General features: G+C 46.5%; 2 long non-coding RNA genes across 4 annotated transcripts in view; one reads left to right on the top strand and one right to left on the bottom strand.

Annotated features, from left to right (window-relative positions):
• The window catches only part of LOC110366339 (uncharacterized), a 132,094-nt gene that overhangs the window by 102,352 nt on the left and 18,137 nt on the right, over nt 1-11,605 (top strand). The window contains exons 11-12 of the long non-coding RNA XR_010473129.1: nt 1-9,532; nt 10,671-10,860. This is a non-coding gene — a long non-coding RNA (uncharacterized LOC110366339). The remainder of the gene's footprint in view (nt 9,533-10,670; nt 10,861-11,605) is intronic.
• The window catches only part of LOC110354874 (uncharacterized), a 27,109-nt gene continuing 20,838 nt past the window's right edge, over nt 5,335-11,605 (bottom strand). The window contains exons 2-6 of one of the 3 annotated variants that reach the window (XR_010473128.1): nt 11,103-11,185; nt 9,820-9,985; nt 7,841-9,039; nt 6,332-6,465; nt 5,335-5,487 (exon numbers count right to left, since the gene is read on the bottom strand). This is a non-coding gene — a long non-coding RNA (uncharacterized LOC110354874). Of the gene's footprint in view, nt 5,488-6,331; nt 6,466-7,840; nt 9,986-11,102; nt 11,186-11,605 lie in introns of all 3 variants that reach the window. The other 2 variants (XR_010473127.1, XR_010473126.1) reach the window with 2 other exon arrangements.

Consider the following 11,605-nt stretch of genomic DNA (forward strand, 5'->3'; position numbering starts at 1 on the left):
GATCAAATTATTTTGTTTGAATTGTGCTTATGCAAGAAACTGCTCAGACGTACAGATGTGGCACAGGCCCTTGGAGAAGCTGTAACGAGTGTCTACCACTCACCAGGGTAAAGTATCAGTTCAAAAAAACCTCAGAGCTTTCTGAATAAACAGCAAGCACACCTATCTGCTGTGGTTACTAAGCAAGAGGACCCAGGTCTTCAGTTCATGTAAGTTGGGGTGGCTCAATCGAGTTCGGTGCAGCTTTATATTTATATCCCTATGTTCTACATGTGGTAGAAATGTCATTGTGTTTAATTTCATCATGGTGTTTTCCCTGTATTCAACTGGGCTAGAGGTTAAGTATTTAGTTTTCGGTATACACAACTAAATCCTTTTAAACTCAAGCCAGGGGTTCAAAATATCAGAACAGAGTCATAAAGAGATAAAGAGAAGAATAAAAATCAGATAGTTAAAAAATGATGTAAGGTAGAGTCTTAATTTTTTATTATTAAATTCACAGCACATTAAATATTAACTGATCATAAACTTTGTTTTGTGCAATGATAAATTAATAATATCTACATAGACATGTTCTTTTACAACAGGGAAGCTAAGAAACATAGTACCAGAGGACCTTGTGTTGACAACTGAAGCTATTAGAATAGACTCTTTAATCTTCAATCATAAAAAGTAGATAATGTTATTTCTTATTACTATTAAATGTAGAGTGCCTGACTAGGAAACGTATATGTCATTACTAAAAATAACTACCGAAGAATGTTATGAGCGAGGAAGAAAAAGATGTTAGCAAATTATATCTTAAGTTCAGTTAAATGTTCTCTGCTAATTTCCACCATATAAGAATAGATTTTCAACTCATTCCTCTATTAGCCTATAACAGGTTGCATAAGGTTGATGTCTGAGCACAGAAAGTCATAGTTTAACATGGTATATTGTACTTTTGACAATAGTTACCAATTGCAAATGCCCCAAAATGCAGACTGGTGTGTATGCTTTCTGCATCACTGAAAAACCTCTGCCGACCTTGCTTGGGGAAGGGATGATGAACCTTGTTTTTTACTTCTTGTCTGTGAACTGTGAACAATGCTTCCCTGATTAAAACCAGGGGATTTTAGTAACTTTTGTCCAGGATTTAGCAACACCATTCATTCAAATGTTTCCTGTGGTTCATAAATTATATTGAGGAAGGAGTATCTTCCAGGACAGTCTTCTCAAAGACTAATACCTTGTCTGCAGACCAGGCCATGGAGATATATTTCAGAATTAAATGTAGCCTAGATGAAGGAATTATGGGGTTTTTAAGTATTTATACATGATCTAGCCAGCAGACCCATCCGCTGGTTACTGGTATAGCTACGAGTACATGGAGAGGTCTTTGAAGACAGGAACCTGCAGGAGCCCCTTCACCAGGACAGTTGTGCAGCTGGTAAAGAGCAGTTTCAAGCATCTCAAATCCACAGTGAACCCTCTTTGAGCAAGGGGTAGGACAAAACATTGATTTGCATGAACACACACTGATTTTTGAGTCCTGATACTTTAAATATTTTTTTCCAAACTAGAGTCAAAGAAGACTCATTTAAGATGTCTATGAGCTATTTTGAATGGACAAACCAAACCGTTACCTTTGACACATTTTTGCCTTCAAAATGTGTGTAGTGTCTCCTGTGTTTGCTTTCAGTGTCTCAGCCCCTGACCCTGCATTTTGTCTGGCTGGGGCCAGCGCTGGCCCCTCTGCAGTGACAATGCAGGGACAGGCACTCAGCCACCTCCACCCCAGGAGCACGCTAGGGGTCTTGTGCAACTCCTGCCCCAGCTTTTTTTCTCTCGTGATCCTGAATCAGAAGCTTGGGTTAGGATGGGCTGGGAGCAACACGTGCTCTCGTTGTCTGTTTTTAACAGGCGTATGGTCTGCCCTAGCCAGCTGATGGGAACTAGGACATGCAGAGTGGTGCATCCTCCTCATTCAGCTGCTGCCATGGTCTCAGAGCCAGCTGGAGCGTTAAGGAGCCGAGCAGCTCCCTGCCAGCCCAGCTCCCAGGGCCAGCTTTAGGCGCAGGCGAAATGGGCAGTTGCCTGGAGAGGCAGGCTGGTGGAGGCAGCGAAACTGCAGCCGGGAGAGGACAAGCTATGCCCTGGGGTGCAGCAGCAGCTGCTACTCCCTGACAGGCTTCCCCGGACCCCTGCTCCCTGCAGCACAGCCCCTTCTCATCTTTCTCCCCAGTGACGGGGGCTCTGGCTGCTTGCCTGCAGCCCTGCCCTTGCTCTGTCTTGCTCAGGGCCAGCCTTGCCACTGGGACTCCTGTTTCGTGCTCTCCCTTGCAGCCACAGCAGGGACTGTCAGTGGCCCATGATTACCCCTCTTTGGTGCCAGGCTTCCTCCTCCTGGATTCTACCTCCCTAAAAGCATTCCCAGACCTGTGCATCGAACCCAGGGGACACCCACCTGCGCTGCATTAGATGCAAAGCCTAAAAGCAGAGGCAAGAGCAAAGACAGTGGGGAAGGAGGCTAGGCTCTGCTGCCTGTTTCAAGAAGTTCTTTCAGAGTCTCGGCATTTGCTCTTGCACAGTGAGGGTGTTCACCGGTGAGAGCTCATCCCCACCTGCACAGCCAGTGCCAGGCTCTGTGGGTGCTGCTTTGGGAAGGTGAACCTGAGGTGGTTGGCACATCCCATCATCGTGCTCAGCCCCTCCAAGCCCCACGCTGCTTCACAGATATCATCTGCCGAAAGACACCTGCAGAACACTGCCACATATCAATCCCTCTCTTATGTGCTTCATAACCTGCTTTTGGTAACAGAAATGGAGAATGACAAGGGGCTGGTGCCTGCTCTGTGTGTCAGCCAGGAGACACTGCTTTTTTTGTTATCTTAAAGAACAGGGAGAAAACACCCCTGAGCAAGCACATCAGTGTTCCAGCCTTCCAGCTGGGCATCACGGACATGTCAAAATTGCAACCAGGGCTGCCAAAGCACTGCAGGCACACCCTGGTCAAGGACAGCCTGGTGTCAGCTGCCCAGTGACCTGGGGGCACAACCCTTAAACTGGATGAGCCTGACCATGTGGGTGCCCATGCAGATGGGCTGGATGTAGGCTACAGATAGGCAGTGTTGTTGGAAAGTGCCTTCATAAAATACAATGATTTTGGGGGACACCTAGAGAAAGCATAAAAAAAAAGGTCTCAAGCTGATAGGCATTAGTGACAGAGAAGGCAAATGAGTTATCCAAGCAGCTAATGGGGTTTAAATGGGATAACCCCAGGCTGACAGTAGCAGATACCATCAGTGAGACACCTGGTCAGGAATACCTGTACTGCACAGCACGAGCATTATTGGCTCAGCATGAACTAGAAGAGGCACGATGCAGGCTAGCAGGATTAGTGGAGACCTCCACCTGGCTGAGTTTAGGGTAAGCTCCTCAGCATTTAGTCCCAGGGTAGTTTAAATAGTTTTCTGCTTAAGGGATTGGTTCTGAAAATCCCTTGCTTAAGCACTTAACTACAGGTTGGCTTGTTGGCACAGACCAGCCTCATTCACTTTGCACGTTCCCAAAGGCAATGGCTTTGCAGAGGGCTGGGAGCGCTCTGATGTGGGCTACCTGCAGAAGCCAGCTCCATGTCACTCCTTTTGGGCTCCTTCAAGATCTGTGCCGGCAGCCATCCAGCGAGCTGGAGTCCCACTGCACTGGGCAGCGTAGACATCACCGGGGCTCAACCGCACCAAAACAACCAGCGAGGGGCTGTGCTGCTGCGGGGCAGGTGGCTGCTCCTCACCGCTGTCTCCCAGAAGGGCTACTGCCAAATTATACCTTCCCAACACTTCATCAAGCAGCTCTGTGGCTTTTTCCCCCCATTTATTTTTGAGTTTTGAACTAGTCCGGCTTTCTGTTATGCACTTCCAATATATGGCATTGCTTTGTCTTTATATTTATTTTCATTATAAACCTATTCTAGCTGGACCCTTCCAAAGGAGCTAAACTGTATAGGCAACAAGCTTTTTGTCTGTATACTTGAGAGTCATTTGGTCAAGTAAAGCTGCTGTATGTAAACGTCACATTCACTGCATAACAATTGGAGTGATGTTTTTATGCACGGGGCTTTTTATTTTCCAATCAACAGCCCTGAGTTGGGACTTTCAGGGTAAACTGGTAGCTCTGGGCAGCTTTGAAGCATCACAAGTGGAGGGTTTTGTCTCTAGAAGATTTACTAGCAGCAATCTTTTCTTCAACCGTTTTATTAGCCTCCTTTTACATATGTATAGCGGTGAGGGGAAAAAACCTGTTGTTGGTGAAGTACAGAGCCTATTTCCCCTGTGGTATTCACACAAAAAAATTGTGTGAAAAATTGTTGTTCAGGGCCTCCCCAAATCCTGAAATTTAGCTTAACCCCATGAGGTTTTCAAACACTTCAAGCCTTCTCTAACCCCACCCCCATCCCTCTTTTAAAGGTTGAAGCTGGGGTAACAAATTCAGTGGTGAGAATGGATGCCCTGCCCTTGGCTTCAGCTGGCGCTGCCAGGGTAAATCTGGGCCCCCTGGCCAAACTGCTAAAAAGTTTTCACCCGCTTAACACGGGTTTTATAATTTTAACTTGCAAGTTCTTGTTGAATCGAGCCCTGTTGCGTGGACAAATTGGACAAGAAAAGTTTAAATGTTACCACTTTGGCTTCTCCTCAAGTGGTGCTGAGCACAGATGTTTGCGGGGGCCATCATGTCCCTATAAGAATGGGGGCTTTGTGTGCATAACCTTACAAAGGGCAGAATAGCCCTGCTTTGCTGCCAGCCACAGGATCATCCTATCTTTATGTGTTGATTTATTAGGCCAGGGATGAATGAAACCGTAATTAATATTACTGAAGCATTAGAGTCTATTTAATTTAAATGCCACTGAATATTTCACTTTCAGTTGGGAGTGACAATGTGTTCAGGACTGTTGGTGAAAGCCTCAGCCATCTGTTACCCCTACTAAGAAGGAAAGACAAGAGAGACACAGGGAGACAGAGAGCATTGAGCTTTGTGGCTTTACCAAGCCTCCAGGATCATCATTCAACTCAAGGGCAGCCAAGAAACATTCCTGCGCATTGGACCCCTTGTGTATAGGGGAAAGACCTGAAAGGGTATAGGGGCAACGCATCTCCCCAAAGGATGGAGAGAGAGGGAGATGGAGGCAGAAAGATAGAGATTTACAGTACGTACATATGCACATACATATATAGAAGTGTGTGTGCATTGAAATCAAGTGCCAAGGCAGTAGAAGGAGTGTAGAGAAGGAAAGGGGCCAACTCACAGATGGTCTAAAAATATTTGTAAAAGGTGGGAGGAGGTAAAAGTCAAGGCAAGGTTTGAATGTTGATTTTAATTAGCCTAAGCACTAAGTTTCAGTCCAGCTCCACCGCAGCGAACATCCAGGCTTTGATTTGACGGGCATCGTGATGTTGGGAGCACAAGACATTCCTTACGAACTGCTGCTGCAACATTGGCTCCACCAAGCTAAAACAAAAAAACAGGGAAAAAAAGAAAGGACAGCAGCATAGGCAGCAGCTTTGATCCCTGAGAAATGCTGTGCAGCATCACCTTTGCTCCCGTGGTGACTTGGGGGACGTGGTGGGTCCCCAGGCAGAGCAAGGGGCCAGATGCTGGGGCAGGAGGGGCGTGCTGGTGCCGGGACCAAGCACAGGAGATGGTGGAGCAGGCGGCTGCACAAGGCCACGAGTGGGAGGCTCCGTCCTCCGTGGGATGGTAATTAACACAGTGGGTTTTCTTATAATTGGGATCATTTGTTCTCCCAGTTTTTCTCCTGCGAACTGATTTCATGCCAGAGGGAAGCTGTGTGACTCACACCTTGCCATGCCAATTAGCTGATAAACATCAAATGTAAACAAAGATGGCCTAATTAAGACTAGTCGCCCAACCTCTACATGCATCTTGTCAAAATCCCACCAGCTTTTTTCATCCAGATTTATTTTCTTGTTTGCTGGGACTAAATTAGCAGCTTTGCACAGGAACCACTTATCTTTGAGAGAAGCTTAGAGCAGGTAATGAGGAGAATTGGTAACCAGGCGCAGGAGTGATGTCACCCCCTCCATCTCTGTAGGGACAGACGGGGCAAGTGCCACCGCCAAGCCCCACACCAGGGCTGGGGGCAGGGATTTTTTCCTCCACTGGGTAATGCTGGGGACTGGTGTCTGACCCAGCAGCTGCATCCTGGGGTATTCACTCAATTTGTCTTCCCAAGTGCGTGTCTTCCCAAGTCTGTACGTGAAATCTGTAATGTGTGTGTCTCCTGCCGCTCTCACCTGCTGTGAAAATTCATCAATCAGAGCCCATCACTTACCGTGGGCCCGTCCCCTCCGGCTCACAGCCTGGGGAGTTATTTGCACTTTGGAGAGGAGGTGTACGACACCGACACATCTGAGCAGCAGCGTTTCACACCCACTTCGCACTGGAGCAAAGGATCACACAGGTGAGCTGTGGCAGAGAAACAAGCCCATGGAGAAAATGTTATTCCAGGAGGTATCCTAATGAAGTCTGTACGATTGCTTCATGCAGAAATAAAAAAAAAAAAAAAAAAAAACACCAAAATACAAAACCCACAAACACGAAGGGATCTCAGTGGGTCATCTGGACCATTTCTGTGCCCGTAGACAAGATCCCCTGGGTCCCTACAGCTCCCATGGCTCACCACAGCTGCCTGTCCTGGCATCTTGTTGGCTTCAGTGTCAGGGCAGACTTGCTTTGGGTTTGAACTGAATCTCTTTGCTGCACACTAAGCCCATTTGCTCCTGTCCTACCCAGAATGAAAACAGAGAGCAAGTCCTTCCCCTCAATTTTGTGACCACCTTTAATGTACTTGAAGGTTGTAACGATCTCTTCCCTCCAGCAACTTCTCTTTTAAGCTTAGCAACCCCAGTTCATTCATCTGTTCCTCATAAGCTGTATTTTCCAGTTCTTTCAACATTTTCTCTGCTCACTTCTGATGTGTCTCCAAGCATCTCTGTTGATCCACAAGTGCAGTGTCCAAATGAGAGCATGGCATCTGTCTGGCTGTGCTTTACGCCATTCCTGAATGCAGCACCCTCGTTCCTCCTGCATTGCACCTTGCTTCATCCAGCCCAGCATGGTCCTCCTGAATGCCATCCCACCTCCCTACGTACCACTGGTCCTCTTTGCTTTGGGTCACCTGAGACTGTAAGTAGGTAACATCAGTTCCACAATCCAGGGCAGGCATGACAATTTAGCACTGGCTGGTTGCAAGGATGACCATCCTCAAGCCCACCTCACTGTCAGTCCAAAGTGGCATTGGATTAGCTACTAGTGTCTTGCTGTTGCTGTGGTTTGTCAGCATCTTTTACATTAGCTTCATCCAAACCATATTGTCCAACCTCACTTAAGAAAGCATCATGTGAAGTGCTGCCTTCCTAAAGTGAGAGAAAACTAGAGGCAGGGATACATCCACCGCATCTGTCTGCATGACAGGACTCCCTCCATTATAGAAAATAACTGGAGTGGTTTAACACAGTTTGTTCTTGACAAATCCCCATCGGTAGCTACTGCTCTGGGTGTTTACAGACAGTTGTATGATTATTTGCTCCATCACTTTCATGGAGTTGAAATTGGGTTGCTTTGTCTAAAACTCACGGGTGCCTCTTTTCCCAGTGTACAGGTCCTCTACAAGCGCTCGCTGAAAACTGCTAATGGCTCTGAGCATGCTTTGGGCTCTTCATTAACCATCCCAGGCAGCTGGGGAATAACCTCTCACACCATGTCGATGACAGCGATAAGGCGCTGTTGATGCTTCCCTGCTTCCCACAAAAGATTACAGGAAATAACTTTGAGAAGTTACCTGTTCTGATTTAGTCTTAATGAACTGGCGTCTTGTTCATCCACACCTAAGAAAGGCACGTACTTCTTCGAGAGGGGGCAGCGATTAGTTATGTCTCATGCTCACCAGCGGGTACCCATCTTTCTTACCACCAGTTGCACAGTTTGTGTCAGCATCTCTCTCAGTGATGAGGTTTGTTGAAAGAAAAGCAGGAAAGGCAAACACAACACAATTGCAAAGGGTGACCAGTCACAGCCGGTGTCAGTGGTGTTTCTTTCGCAATCCCCTGCTTGGAGATGTTCCAGGAATGAGCATGGACTCTCGCCACTCGTTTGACCGGGTTTGGGAATTGGGACTAGATGTATCAGGTCTTTATAAAGAGGGACAACACGAAAGATAAATTTAACTCTGAGATCATTTATTTAAAGAACCTTAAAGCCGAAACCCAGATTTTTGAAAGTTCTTGTCTGGCTTGCAAATTGTTCTCCCAAATGTTGAGTGCTGGGCACTGCTTTCCAGCGGAGGCAGGAAGGACATGTTGGTACCTGGCTGGAGGAGTCAGCGAAGCAGCTTCAAACCAAACTGCTGCTGCCCTGATTGGTGCAAATGTACAAAAAACAAGTGCAGAAATATGTTTTGCACTACAGGTGTGGGTGTACCCACAGCTCACATCAGTGTAGGGGTACTTACAGCACAGAAATGAAGGTACGGAGCTACCTCAGCTGTTTTAACAGATAAGTCACCTAGTACATAGTAAGAGAACAATTTCATGGCTATTCAATAGTCTGTCAGGGTTCTGGGGAAGACAGATCACAATAACACATGAAGCAGACCCTTGTTGGTGGTGCCAGCAGGAAGTTTTTATATTCTGTGAACTTATTATTGTTTAAAACATTCTGAAAAGAGTTTACCAGCTAATCAGCAAAGTAACATATTATAATTATGCCAGATGACAAAGCATTTCGCGTGTATGAGTTTCTCTGCTGGCAGGGCTCAAAACAACGTGTAGCCTCGTAACTTTTTAAATTCCAGTCAGATCCCACACGCTCTCCCCACCGGCCTCCAGCTGACTCATCCTTTTCAGAATATTTCTTTTCATTACTGTGTCTGTAGGCTGCACATCCCGGAGCCAGAGCCAGATCAAGCTGGTACTAGCCAGTGCGGTGATCCCGCGTTTCTCTATGGTGGTCTCATCAGTTTCTGCTGAATTTCAGCTTTCACTAAAAAGGAATACAAAACATAAAAAAAAAGCCACAAGCCCTCTAGGAACCAGGAGCAAGCTTGTGACTGTGGCCCCATGGAAGACTGCTTAACCAAAACCATAGGGAAAAAGAAACTTTGGGAAGGTGTGATTGAACCTCAGAGGGGACCTGACTGAACCACAGAGGGGACCTGCAGCAGGTCCTGACAGCAGTGGTGGCAGTATCACCTCTCCATCCCCACCTGCATGGCTGGGGCACATGACTGGGGATGCTGGAGGGGAGATGACTTGCTCATATTTACAAATCAGGCTGCTGCAACCTGGTGCAAAACCCCACGCTGGTGTCCCTGCCCTGGAGTGCCACGGCAGGAGCAGCCCCTGGGACACATCGGTGTCCATTGCAGTGAGGCTGTGGTCCCTGCACCTGCCCGGCACAGCCGCTCTGCACCAACGCCCTTTCTCCACATGAGAACCGAAGGGAAATCAATGCTCATCATCCATAAAAGCACCATGTAAGTAGAAATAGAAGATTTCCAGTTCCTAAAGAGCTACCAGTGAGCATTTTCAAAGTGGCATTAAAGAACACTTTGAAGTACAGCCCATGAGTTAAAAAAATGTGTTTGGGAGCTAAATTCATATCTTGTTCCAAAGATAAAAACTAAGCTTCATTTTACTAAATATAGACATGTAAGGCATGGTAAAATTCATCAAAACTCTCAATCATATCTCCCGAAGAGATGTGTTGTGACAGGAGACCAGCAATCCCATGAAAATAAGGGCTCGATATTCCAGTACTTACACGCACGAGTTCTCTCCGTGGCGTAAGCAAAGCCACTGGATCAAACACTTGGAGGATTACACCCGTCAGACAGGCAGCTCACACCAGGTCACTTGGCAGGATCCTTCCCACTGGGCAGCAGGTCCCAGCACCTCTTCCATGCTGATGGTGAGTCTCCAGAGCTCAGCTTTTCCACCATCAGAGATCAAGTAGAAAAGTAACATTAAAAAAAAAAAGAAGGCCTTATTGATTCAGTTATATGAAATGATCCCCTTTGCAGCACAGTTTACACTAAGCCTCCAAATCTGACATCTCTTTGAAAGCCCTCTTAATATATCCAATTATAGATTTTCAGCAACTTTGTGGAATGTCGGCTTTCCCGGCGACTGACCCCGGAAAACACCATTGAAATCAGGAGGGATTTTGCTATTGAGCTCAGTGGGGGAGGATCAGGTCCTACATAATTTTATTGTCAGCAATGATGACCTCTCTTCACAAATGAAGAATACCCATCCTGAACCATGGCCTTCGGAACGTAAACCATTTATTTTTATAGCTGGATCCTTCCCCAAGTGGGATATTTTGTGCATGGTTAACTTATCCCAGGGCTTTAAATGCTTGCCAAGTGGCTTTAATAGCAGGATGTTGTTTAAAAAGATTGGGAAGGATTGTGGGCAGTAATAGAGATAATTGCCAAGGAGAGATAAATGAATCTTCAATCTCAAACCAACTTGGCTTTATCATTGGGTCAGGAGGGAAGATCCAGAAAAATCCCCTGTCTAAGACTAAATGTGTAATGATAGTTTGGGATTTAGGGAAGTTGGCAGCTGTCGAGATCTTTTGATAAAAACATTTTTTGGGGCTTAATACAGGTTTGCAATTCCATATAAAGGCATGAAAGCCCCTTTTCACACCAGGGATTTGGCATCACAAAATAAAAAACCTGGAGGTGAATTTCTGGGAGAGGAGCAGAAAACAAGCGACATCCTGAAGTGAGAGTTTTTCAGGACGCACCAGCGTAAGGAAACTGCGTGTGGAGGCGCTGAGCCCAGACCCAAGCAGGTAAGGGGTGTTTTGCAGGACACGGGGCCCCTCAGATGTCCCTTGACCACCCCTTGGCCACCCCTTGGTCCCCAGAGGGGCTGGGGACAGTGGTGCATGCCCAACCCAAAGTTTTCCTTTCTTCTTTGCAAATAGCAGAGAGCGCATTTCCAGAACATATTCAAGCGTATTTATTTATTTATTCATTCAGTAGGGAGGGGAGGAGGTCGAAAGCCAACCATTTTAATGAGAAATTATCTTACCTTATCGTGCAGAATAAGGTACTGCATGACACGGCACTTTTTCAGGTCAACCTTTTCAAAAATGAGTTGCCAAATAAAGACTGCTGAAAAGGAAAAAATAGAGACTGACTTCAGACAGGTCTCCCCTGCTCAGGTTTGGAGGGGTTGAGTGGAGTTTCAGCTTTTTTCCCTCTGAGAAATCCTCTTTTCCCTCGCCTGCTGTCAGACAGCGCCCAGCAGCACCCTGGGCAGCAGGACCCTCGCTGTTCTTTGTGGTCCAGGCCACCCAGGGTGACTTCTGCCAACACTCACGGGGCTTTTAAAAGAGTGGGAAAAGGCATTTTAGAGAGAGATGACATATTTCATCCAAGGCCTTACCCAGCTTGGGAGGAGGAGGGGACGGACTTCTGGGATATAATCAGTGAATGTGGAGCACTCACGGGGCTTTCATTAGAATGGAAAAGGCATTTTAACTTATTTTTCAGCAAAAATCTTTTCCAGTTCAGGGTGGGGCTTGTCCCAGT

The sequence above is a fragment of the Columba livia genome, chromosome 5 (assembly GCF_036013475.1).
Source record: "Columba livia isolate bColLiv1 breed racing homer chromosome 5, bColLiv1.pat.W.v2, whole genome shotgun sequence".
NCBI classification, from domain to species: Eukaryota; Metazoa; Chordata; class Aves; order Columbiformes; family Columbidae; genus Columba; species Columba livia.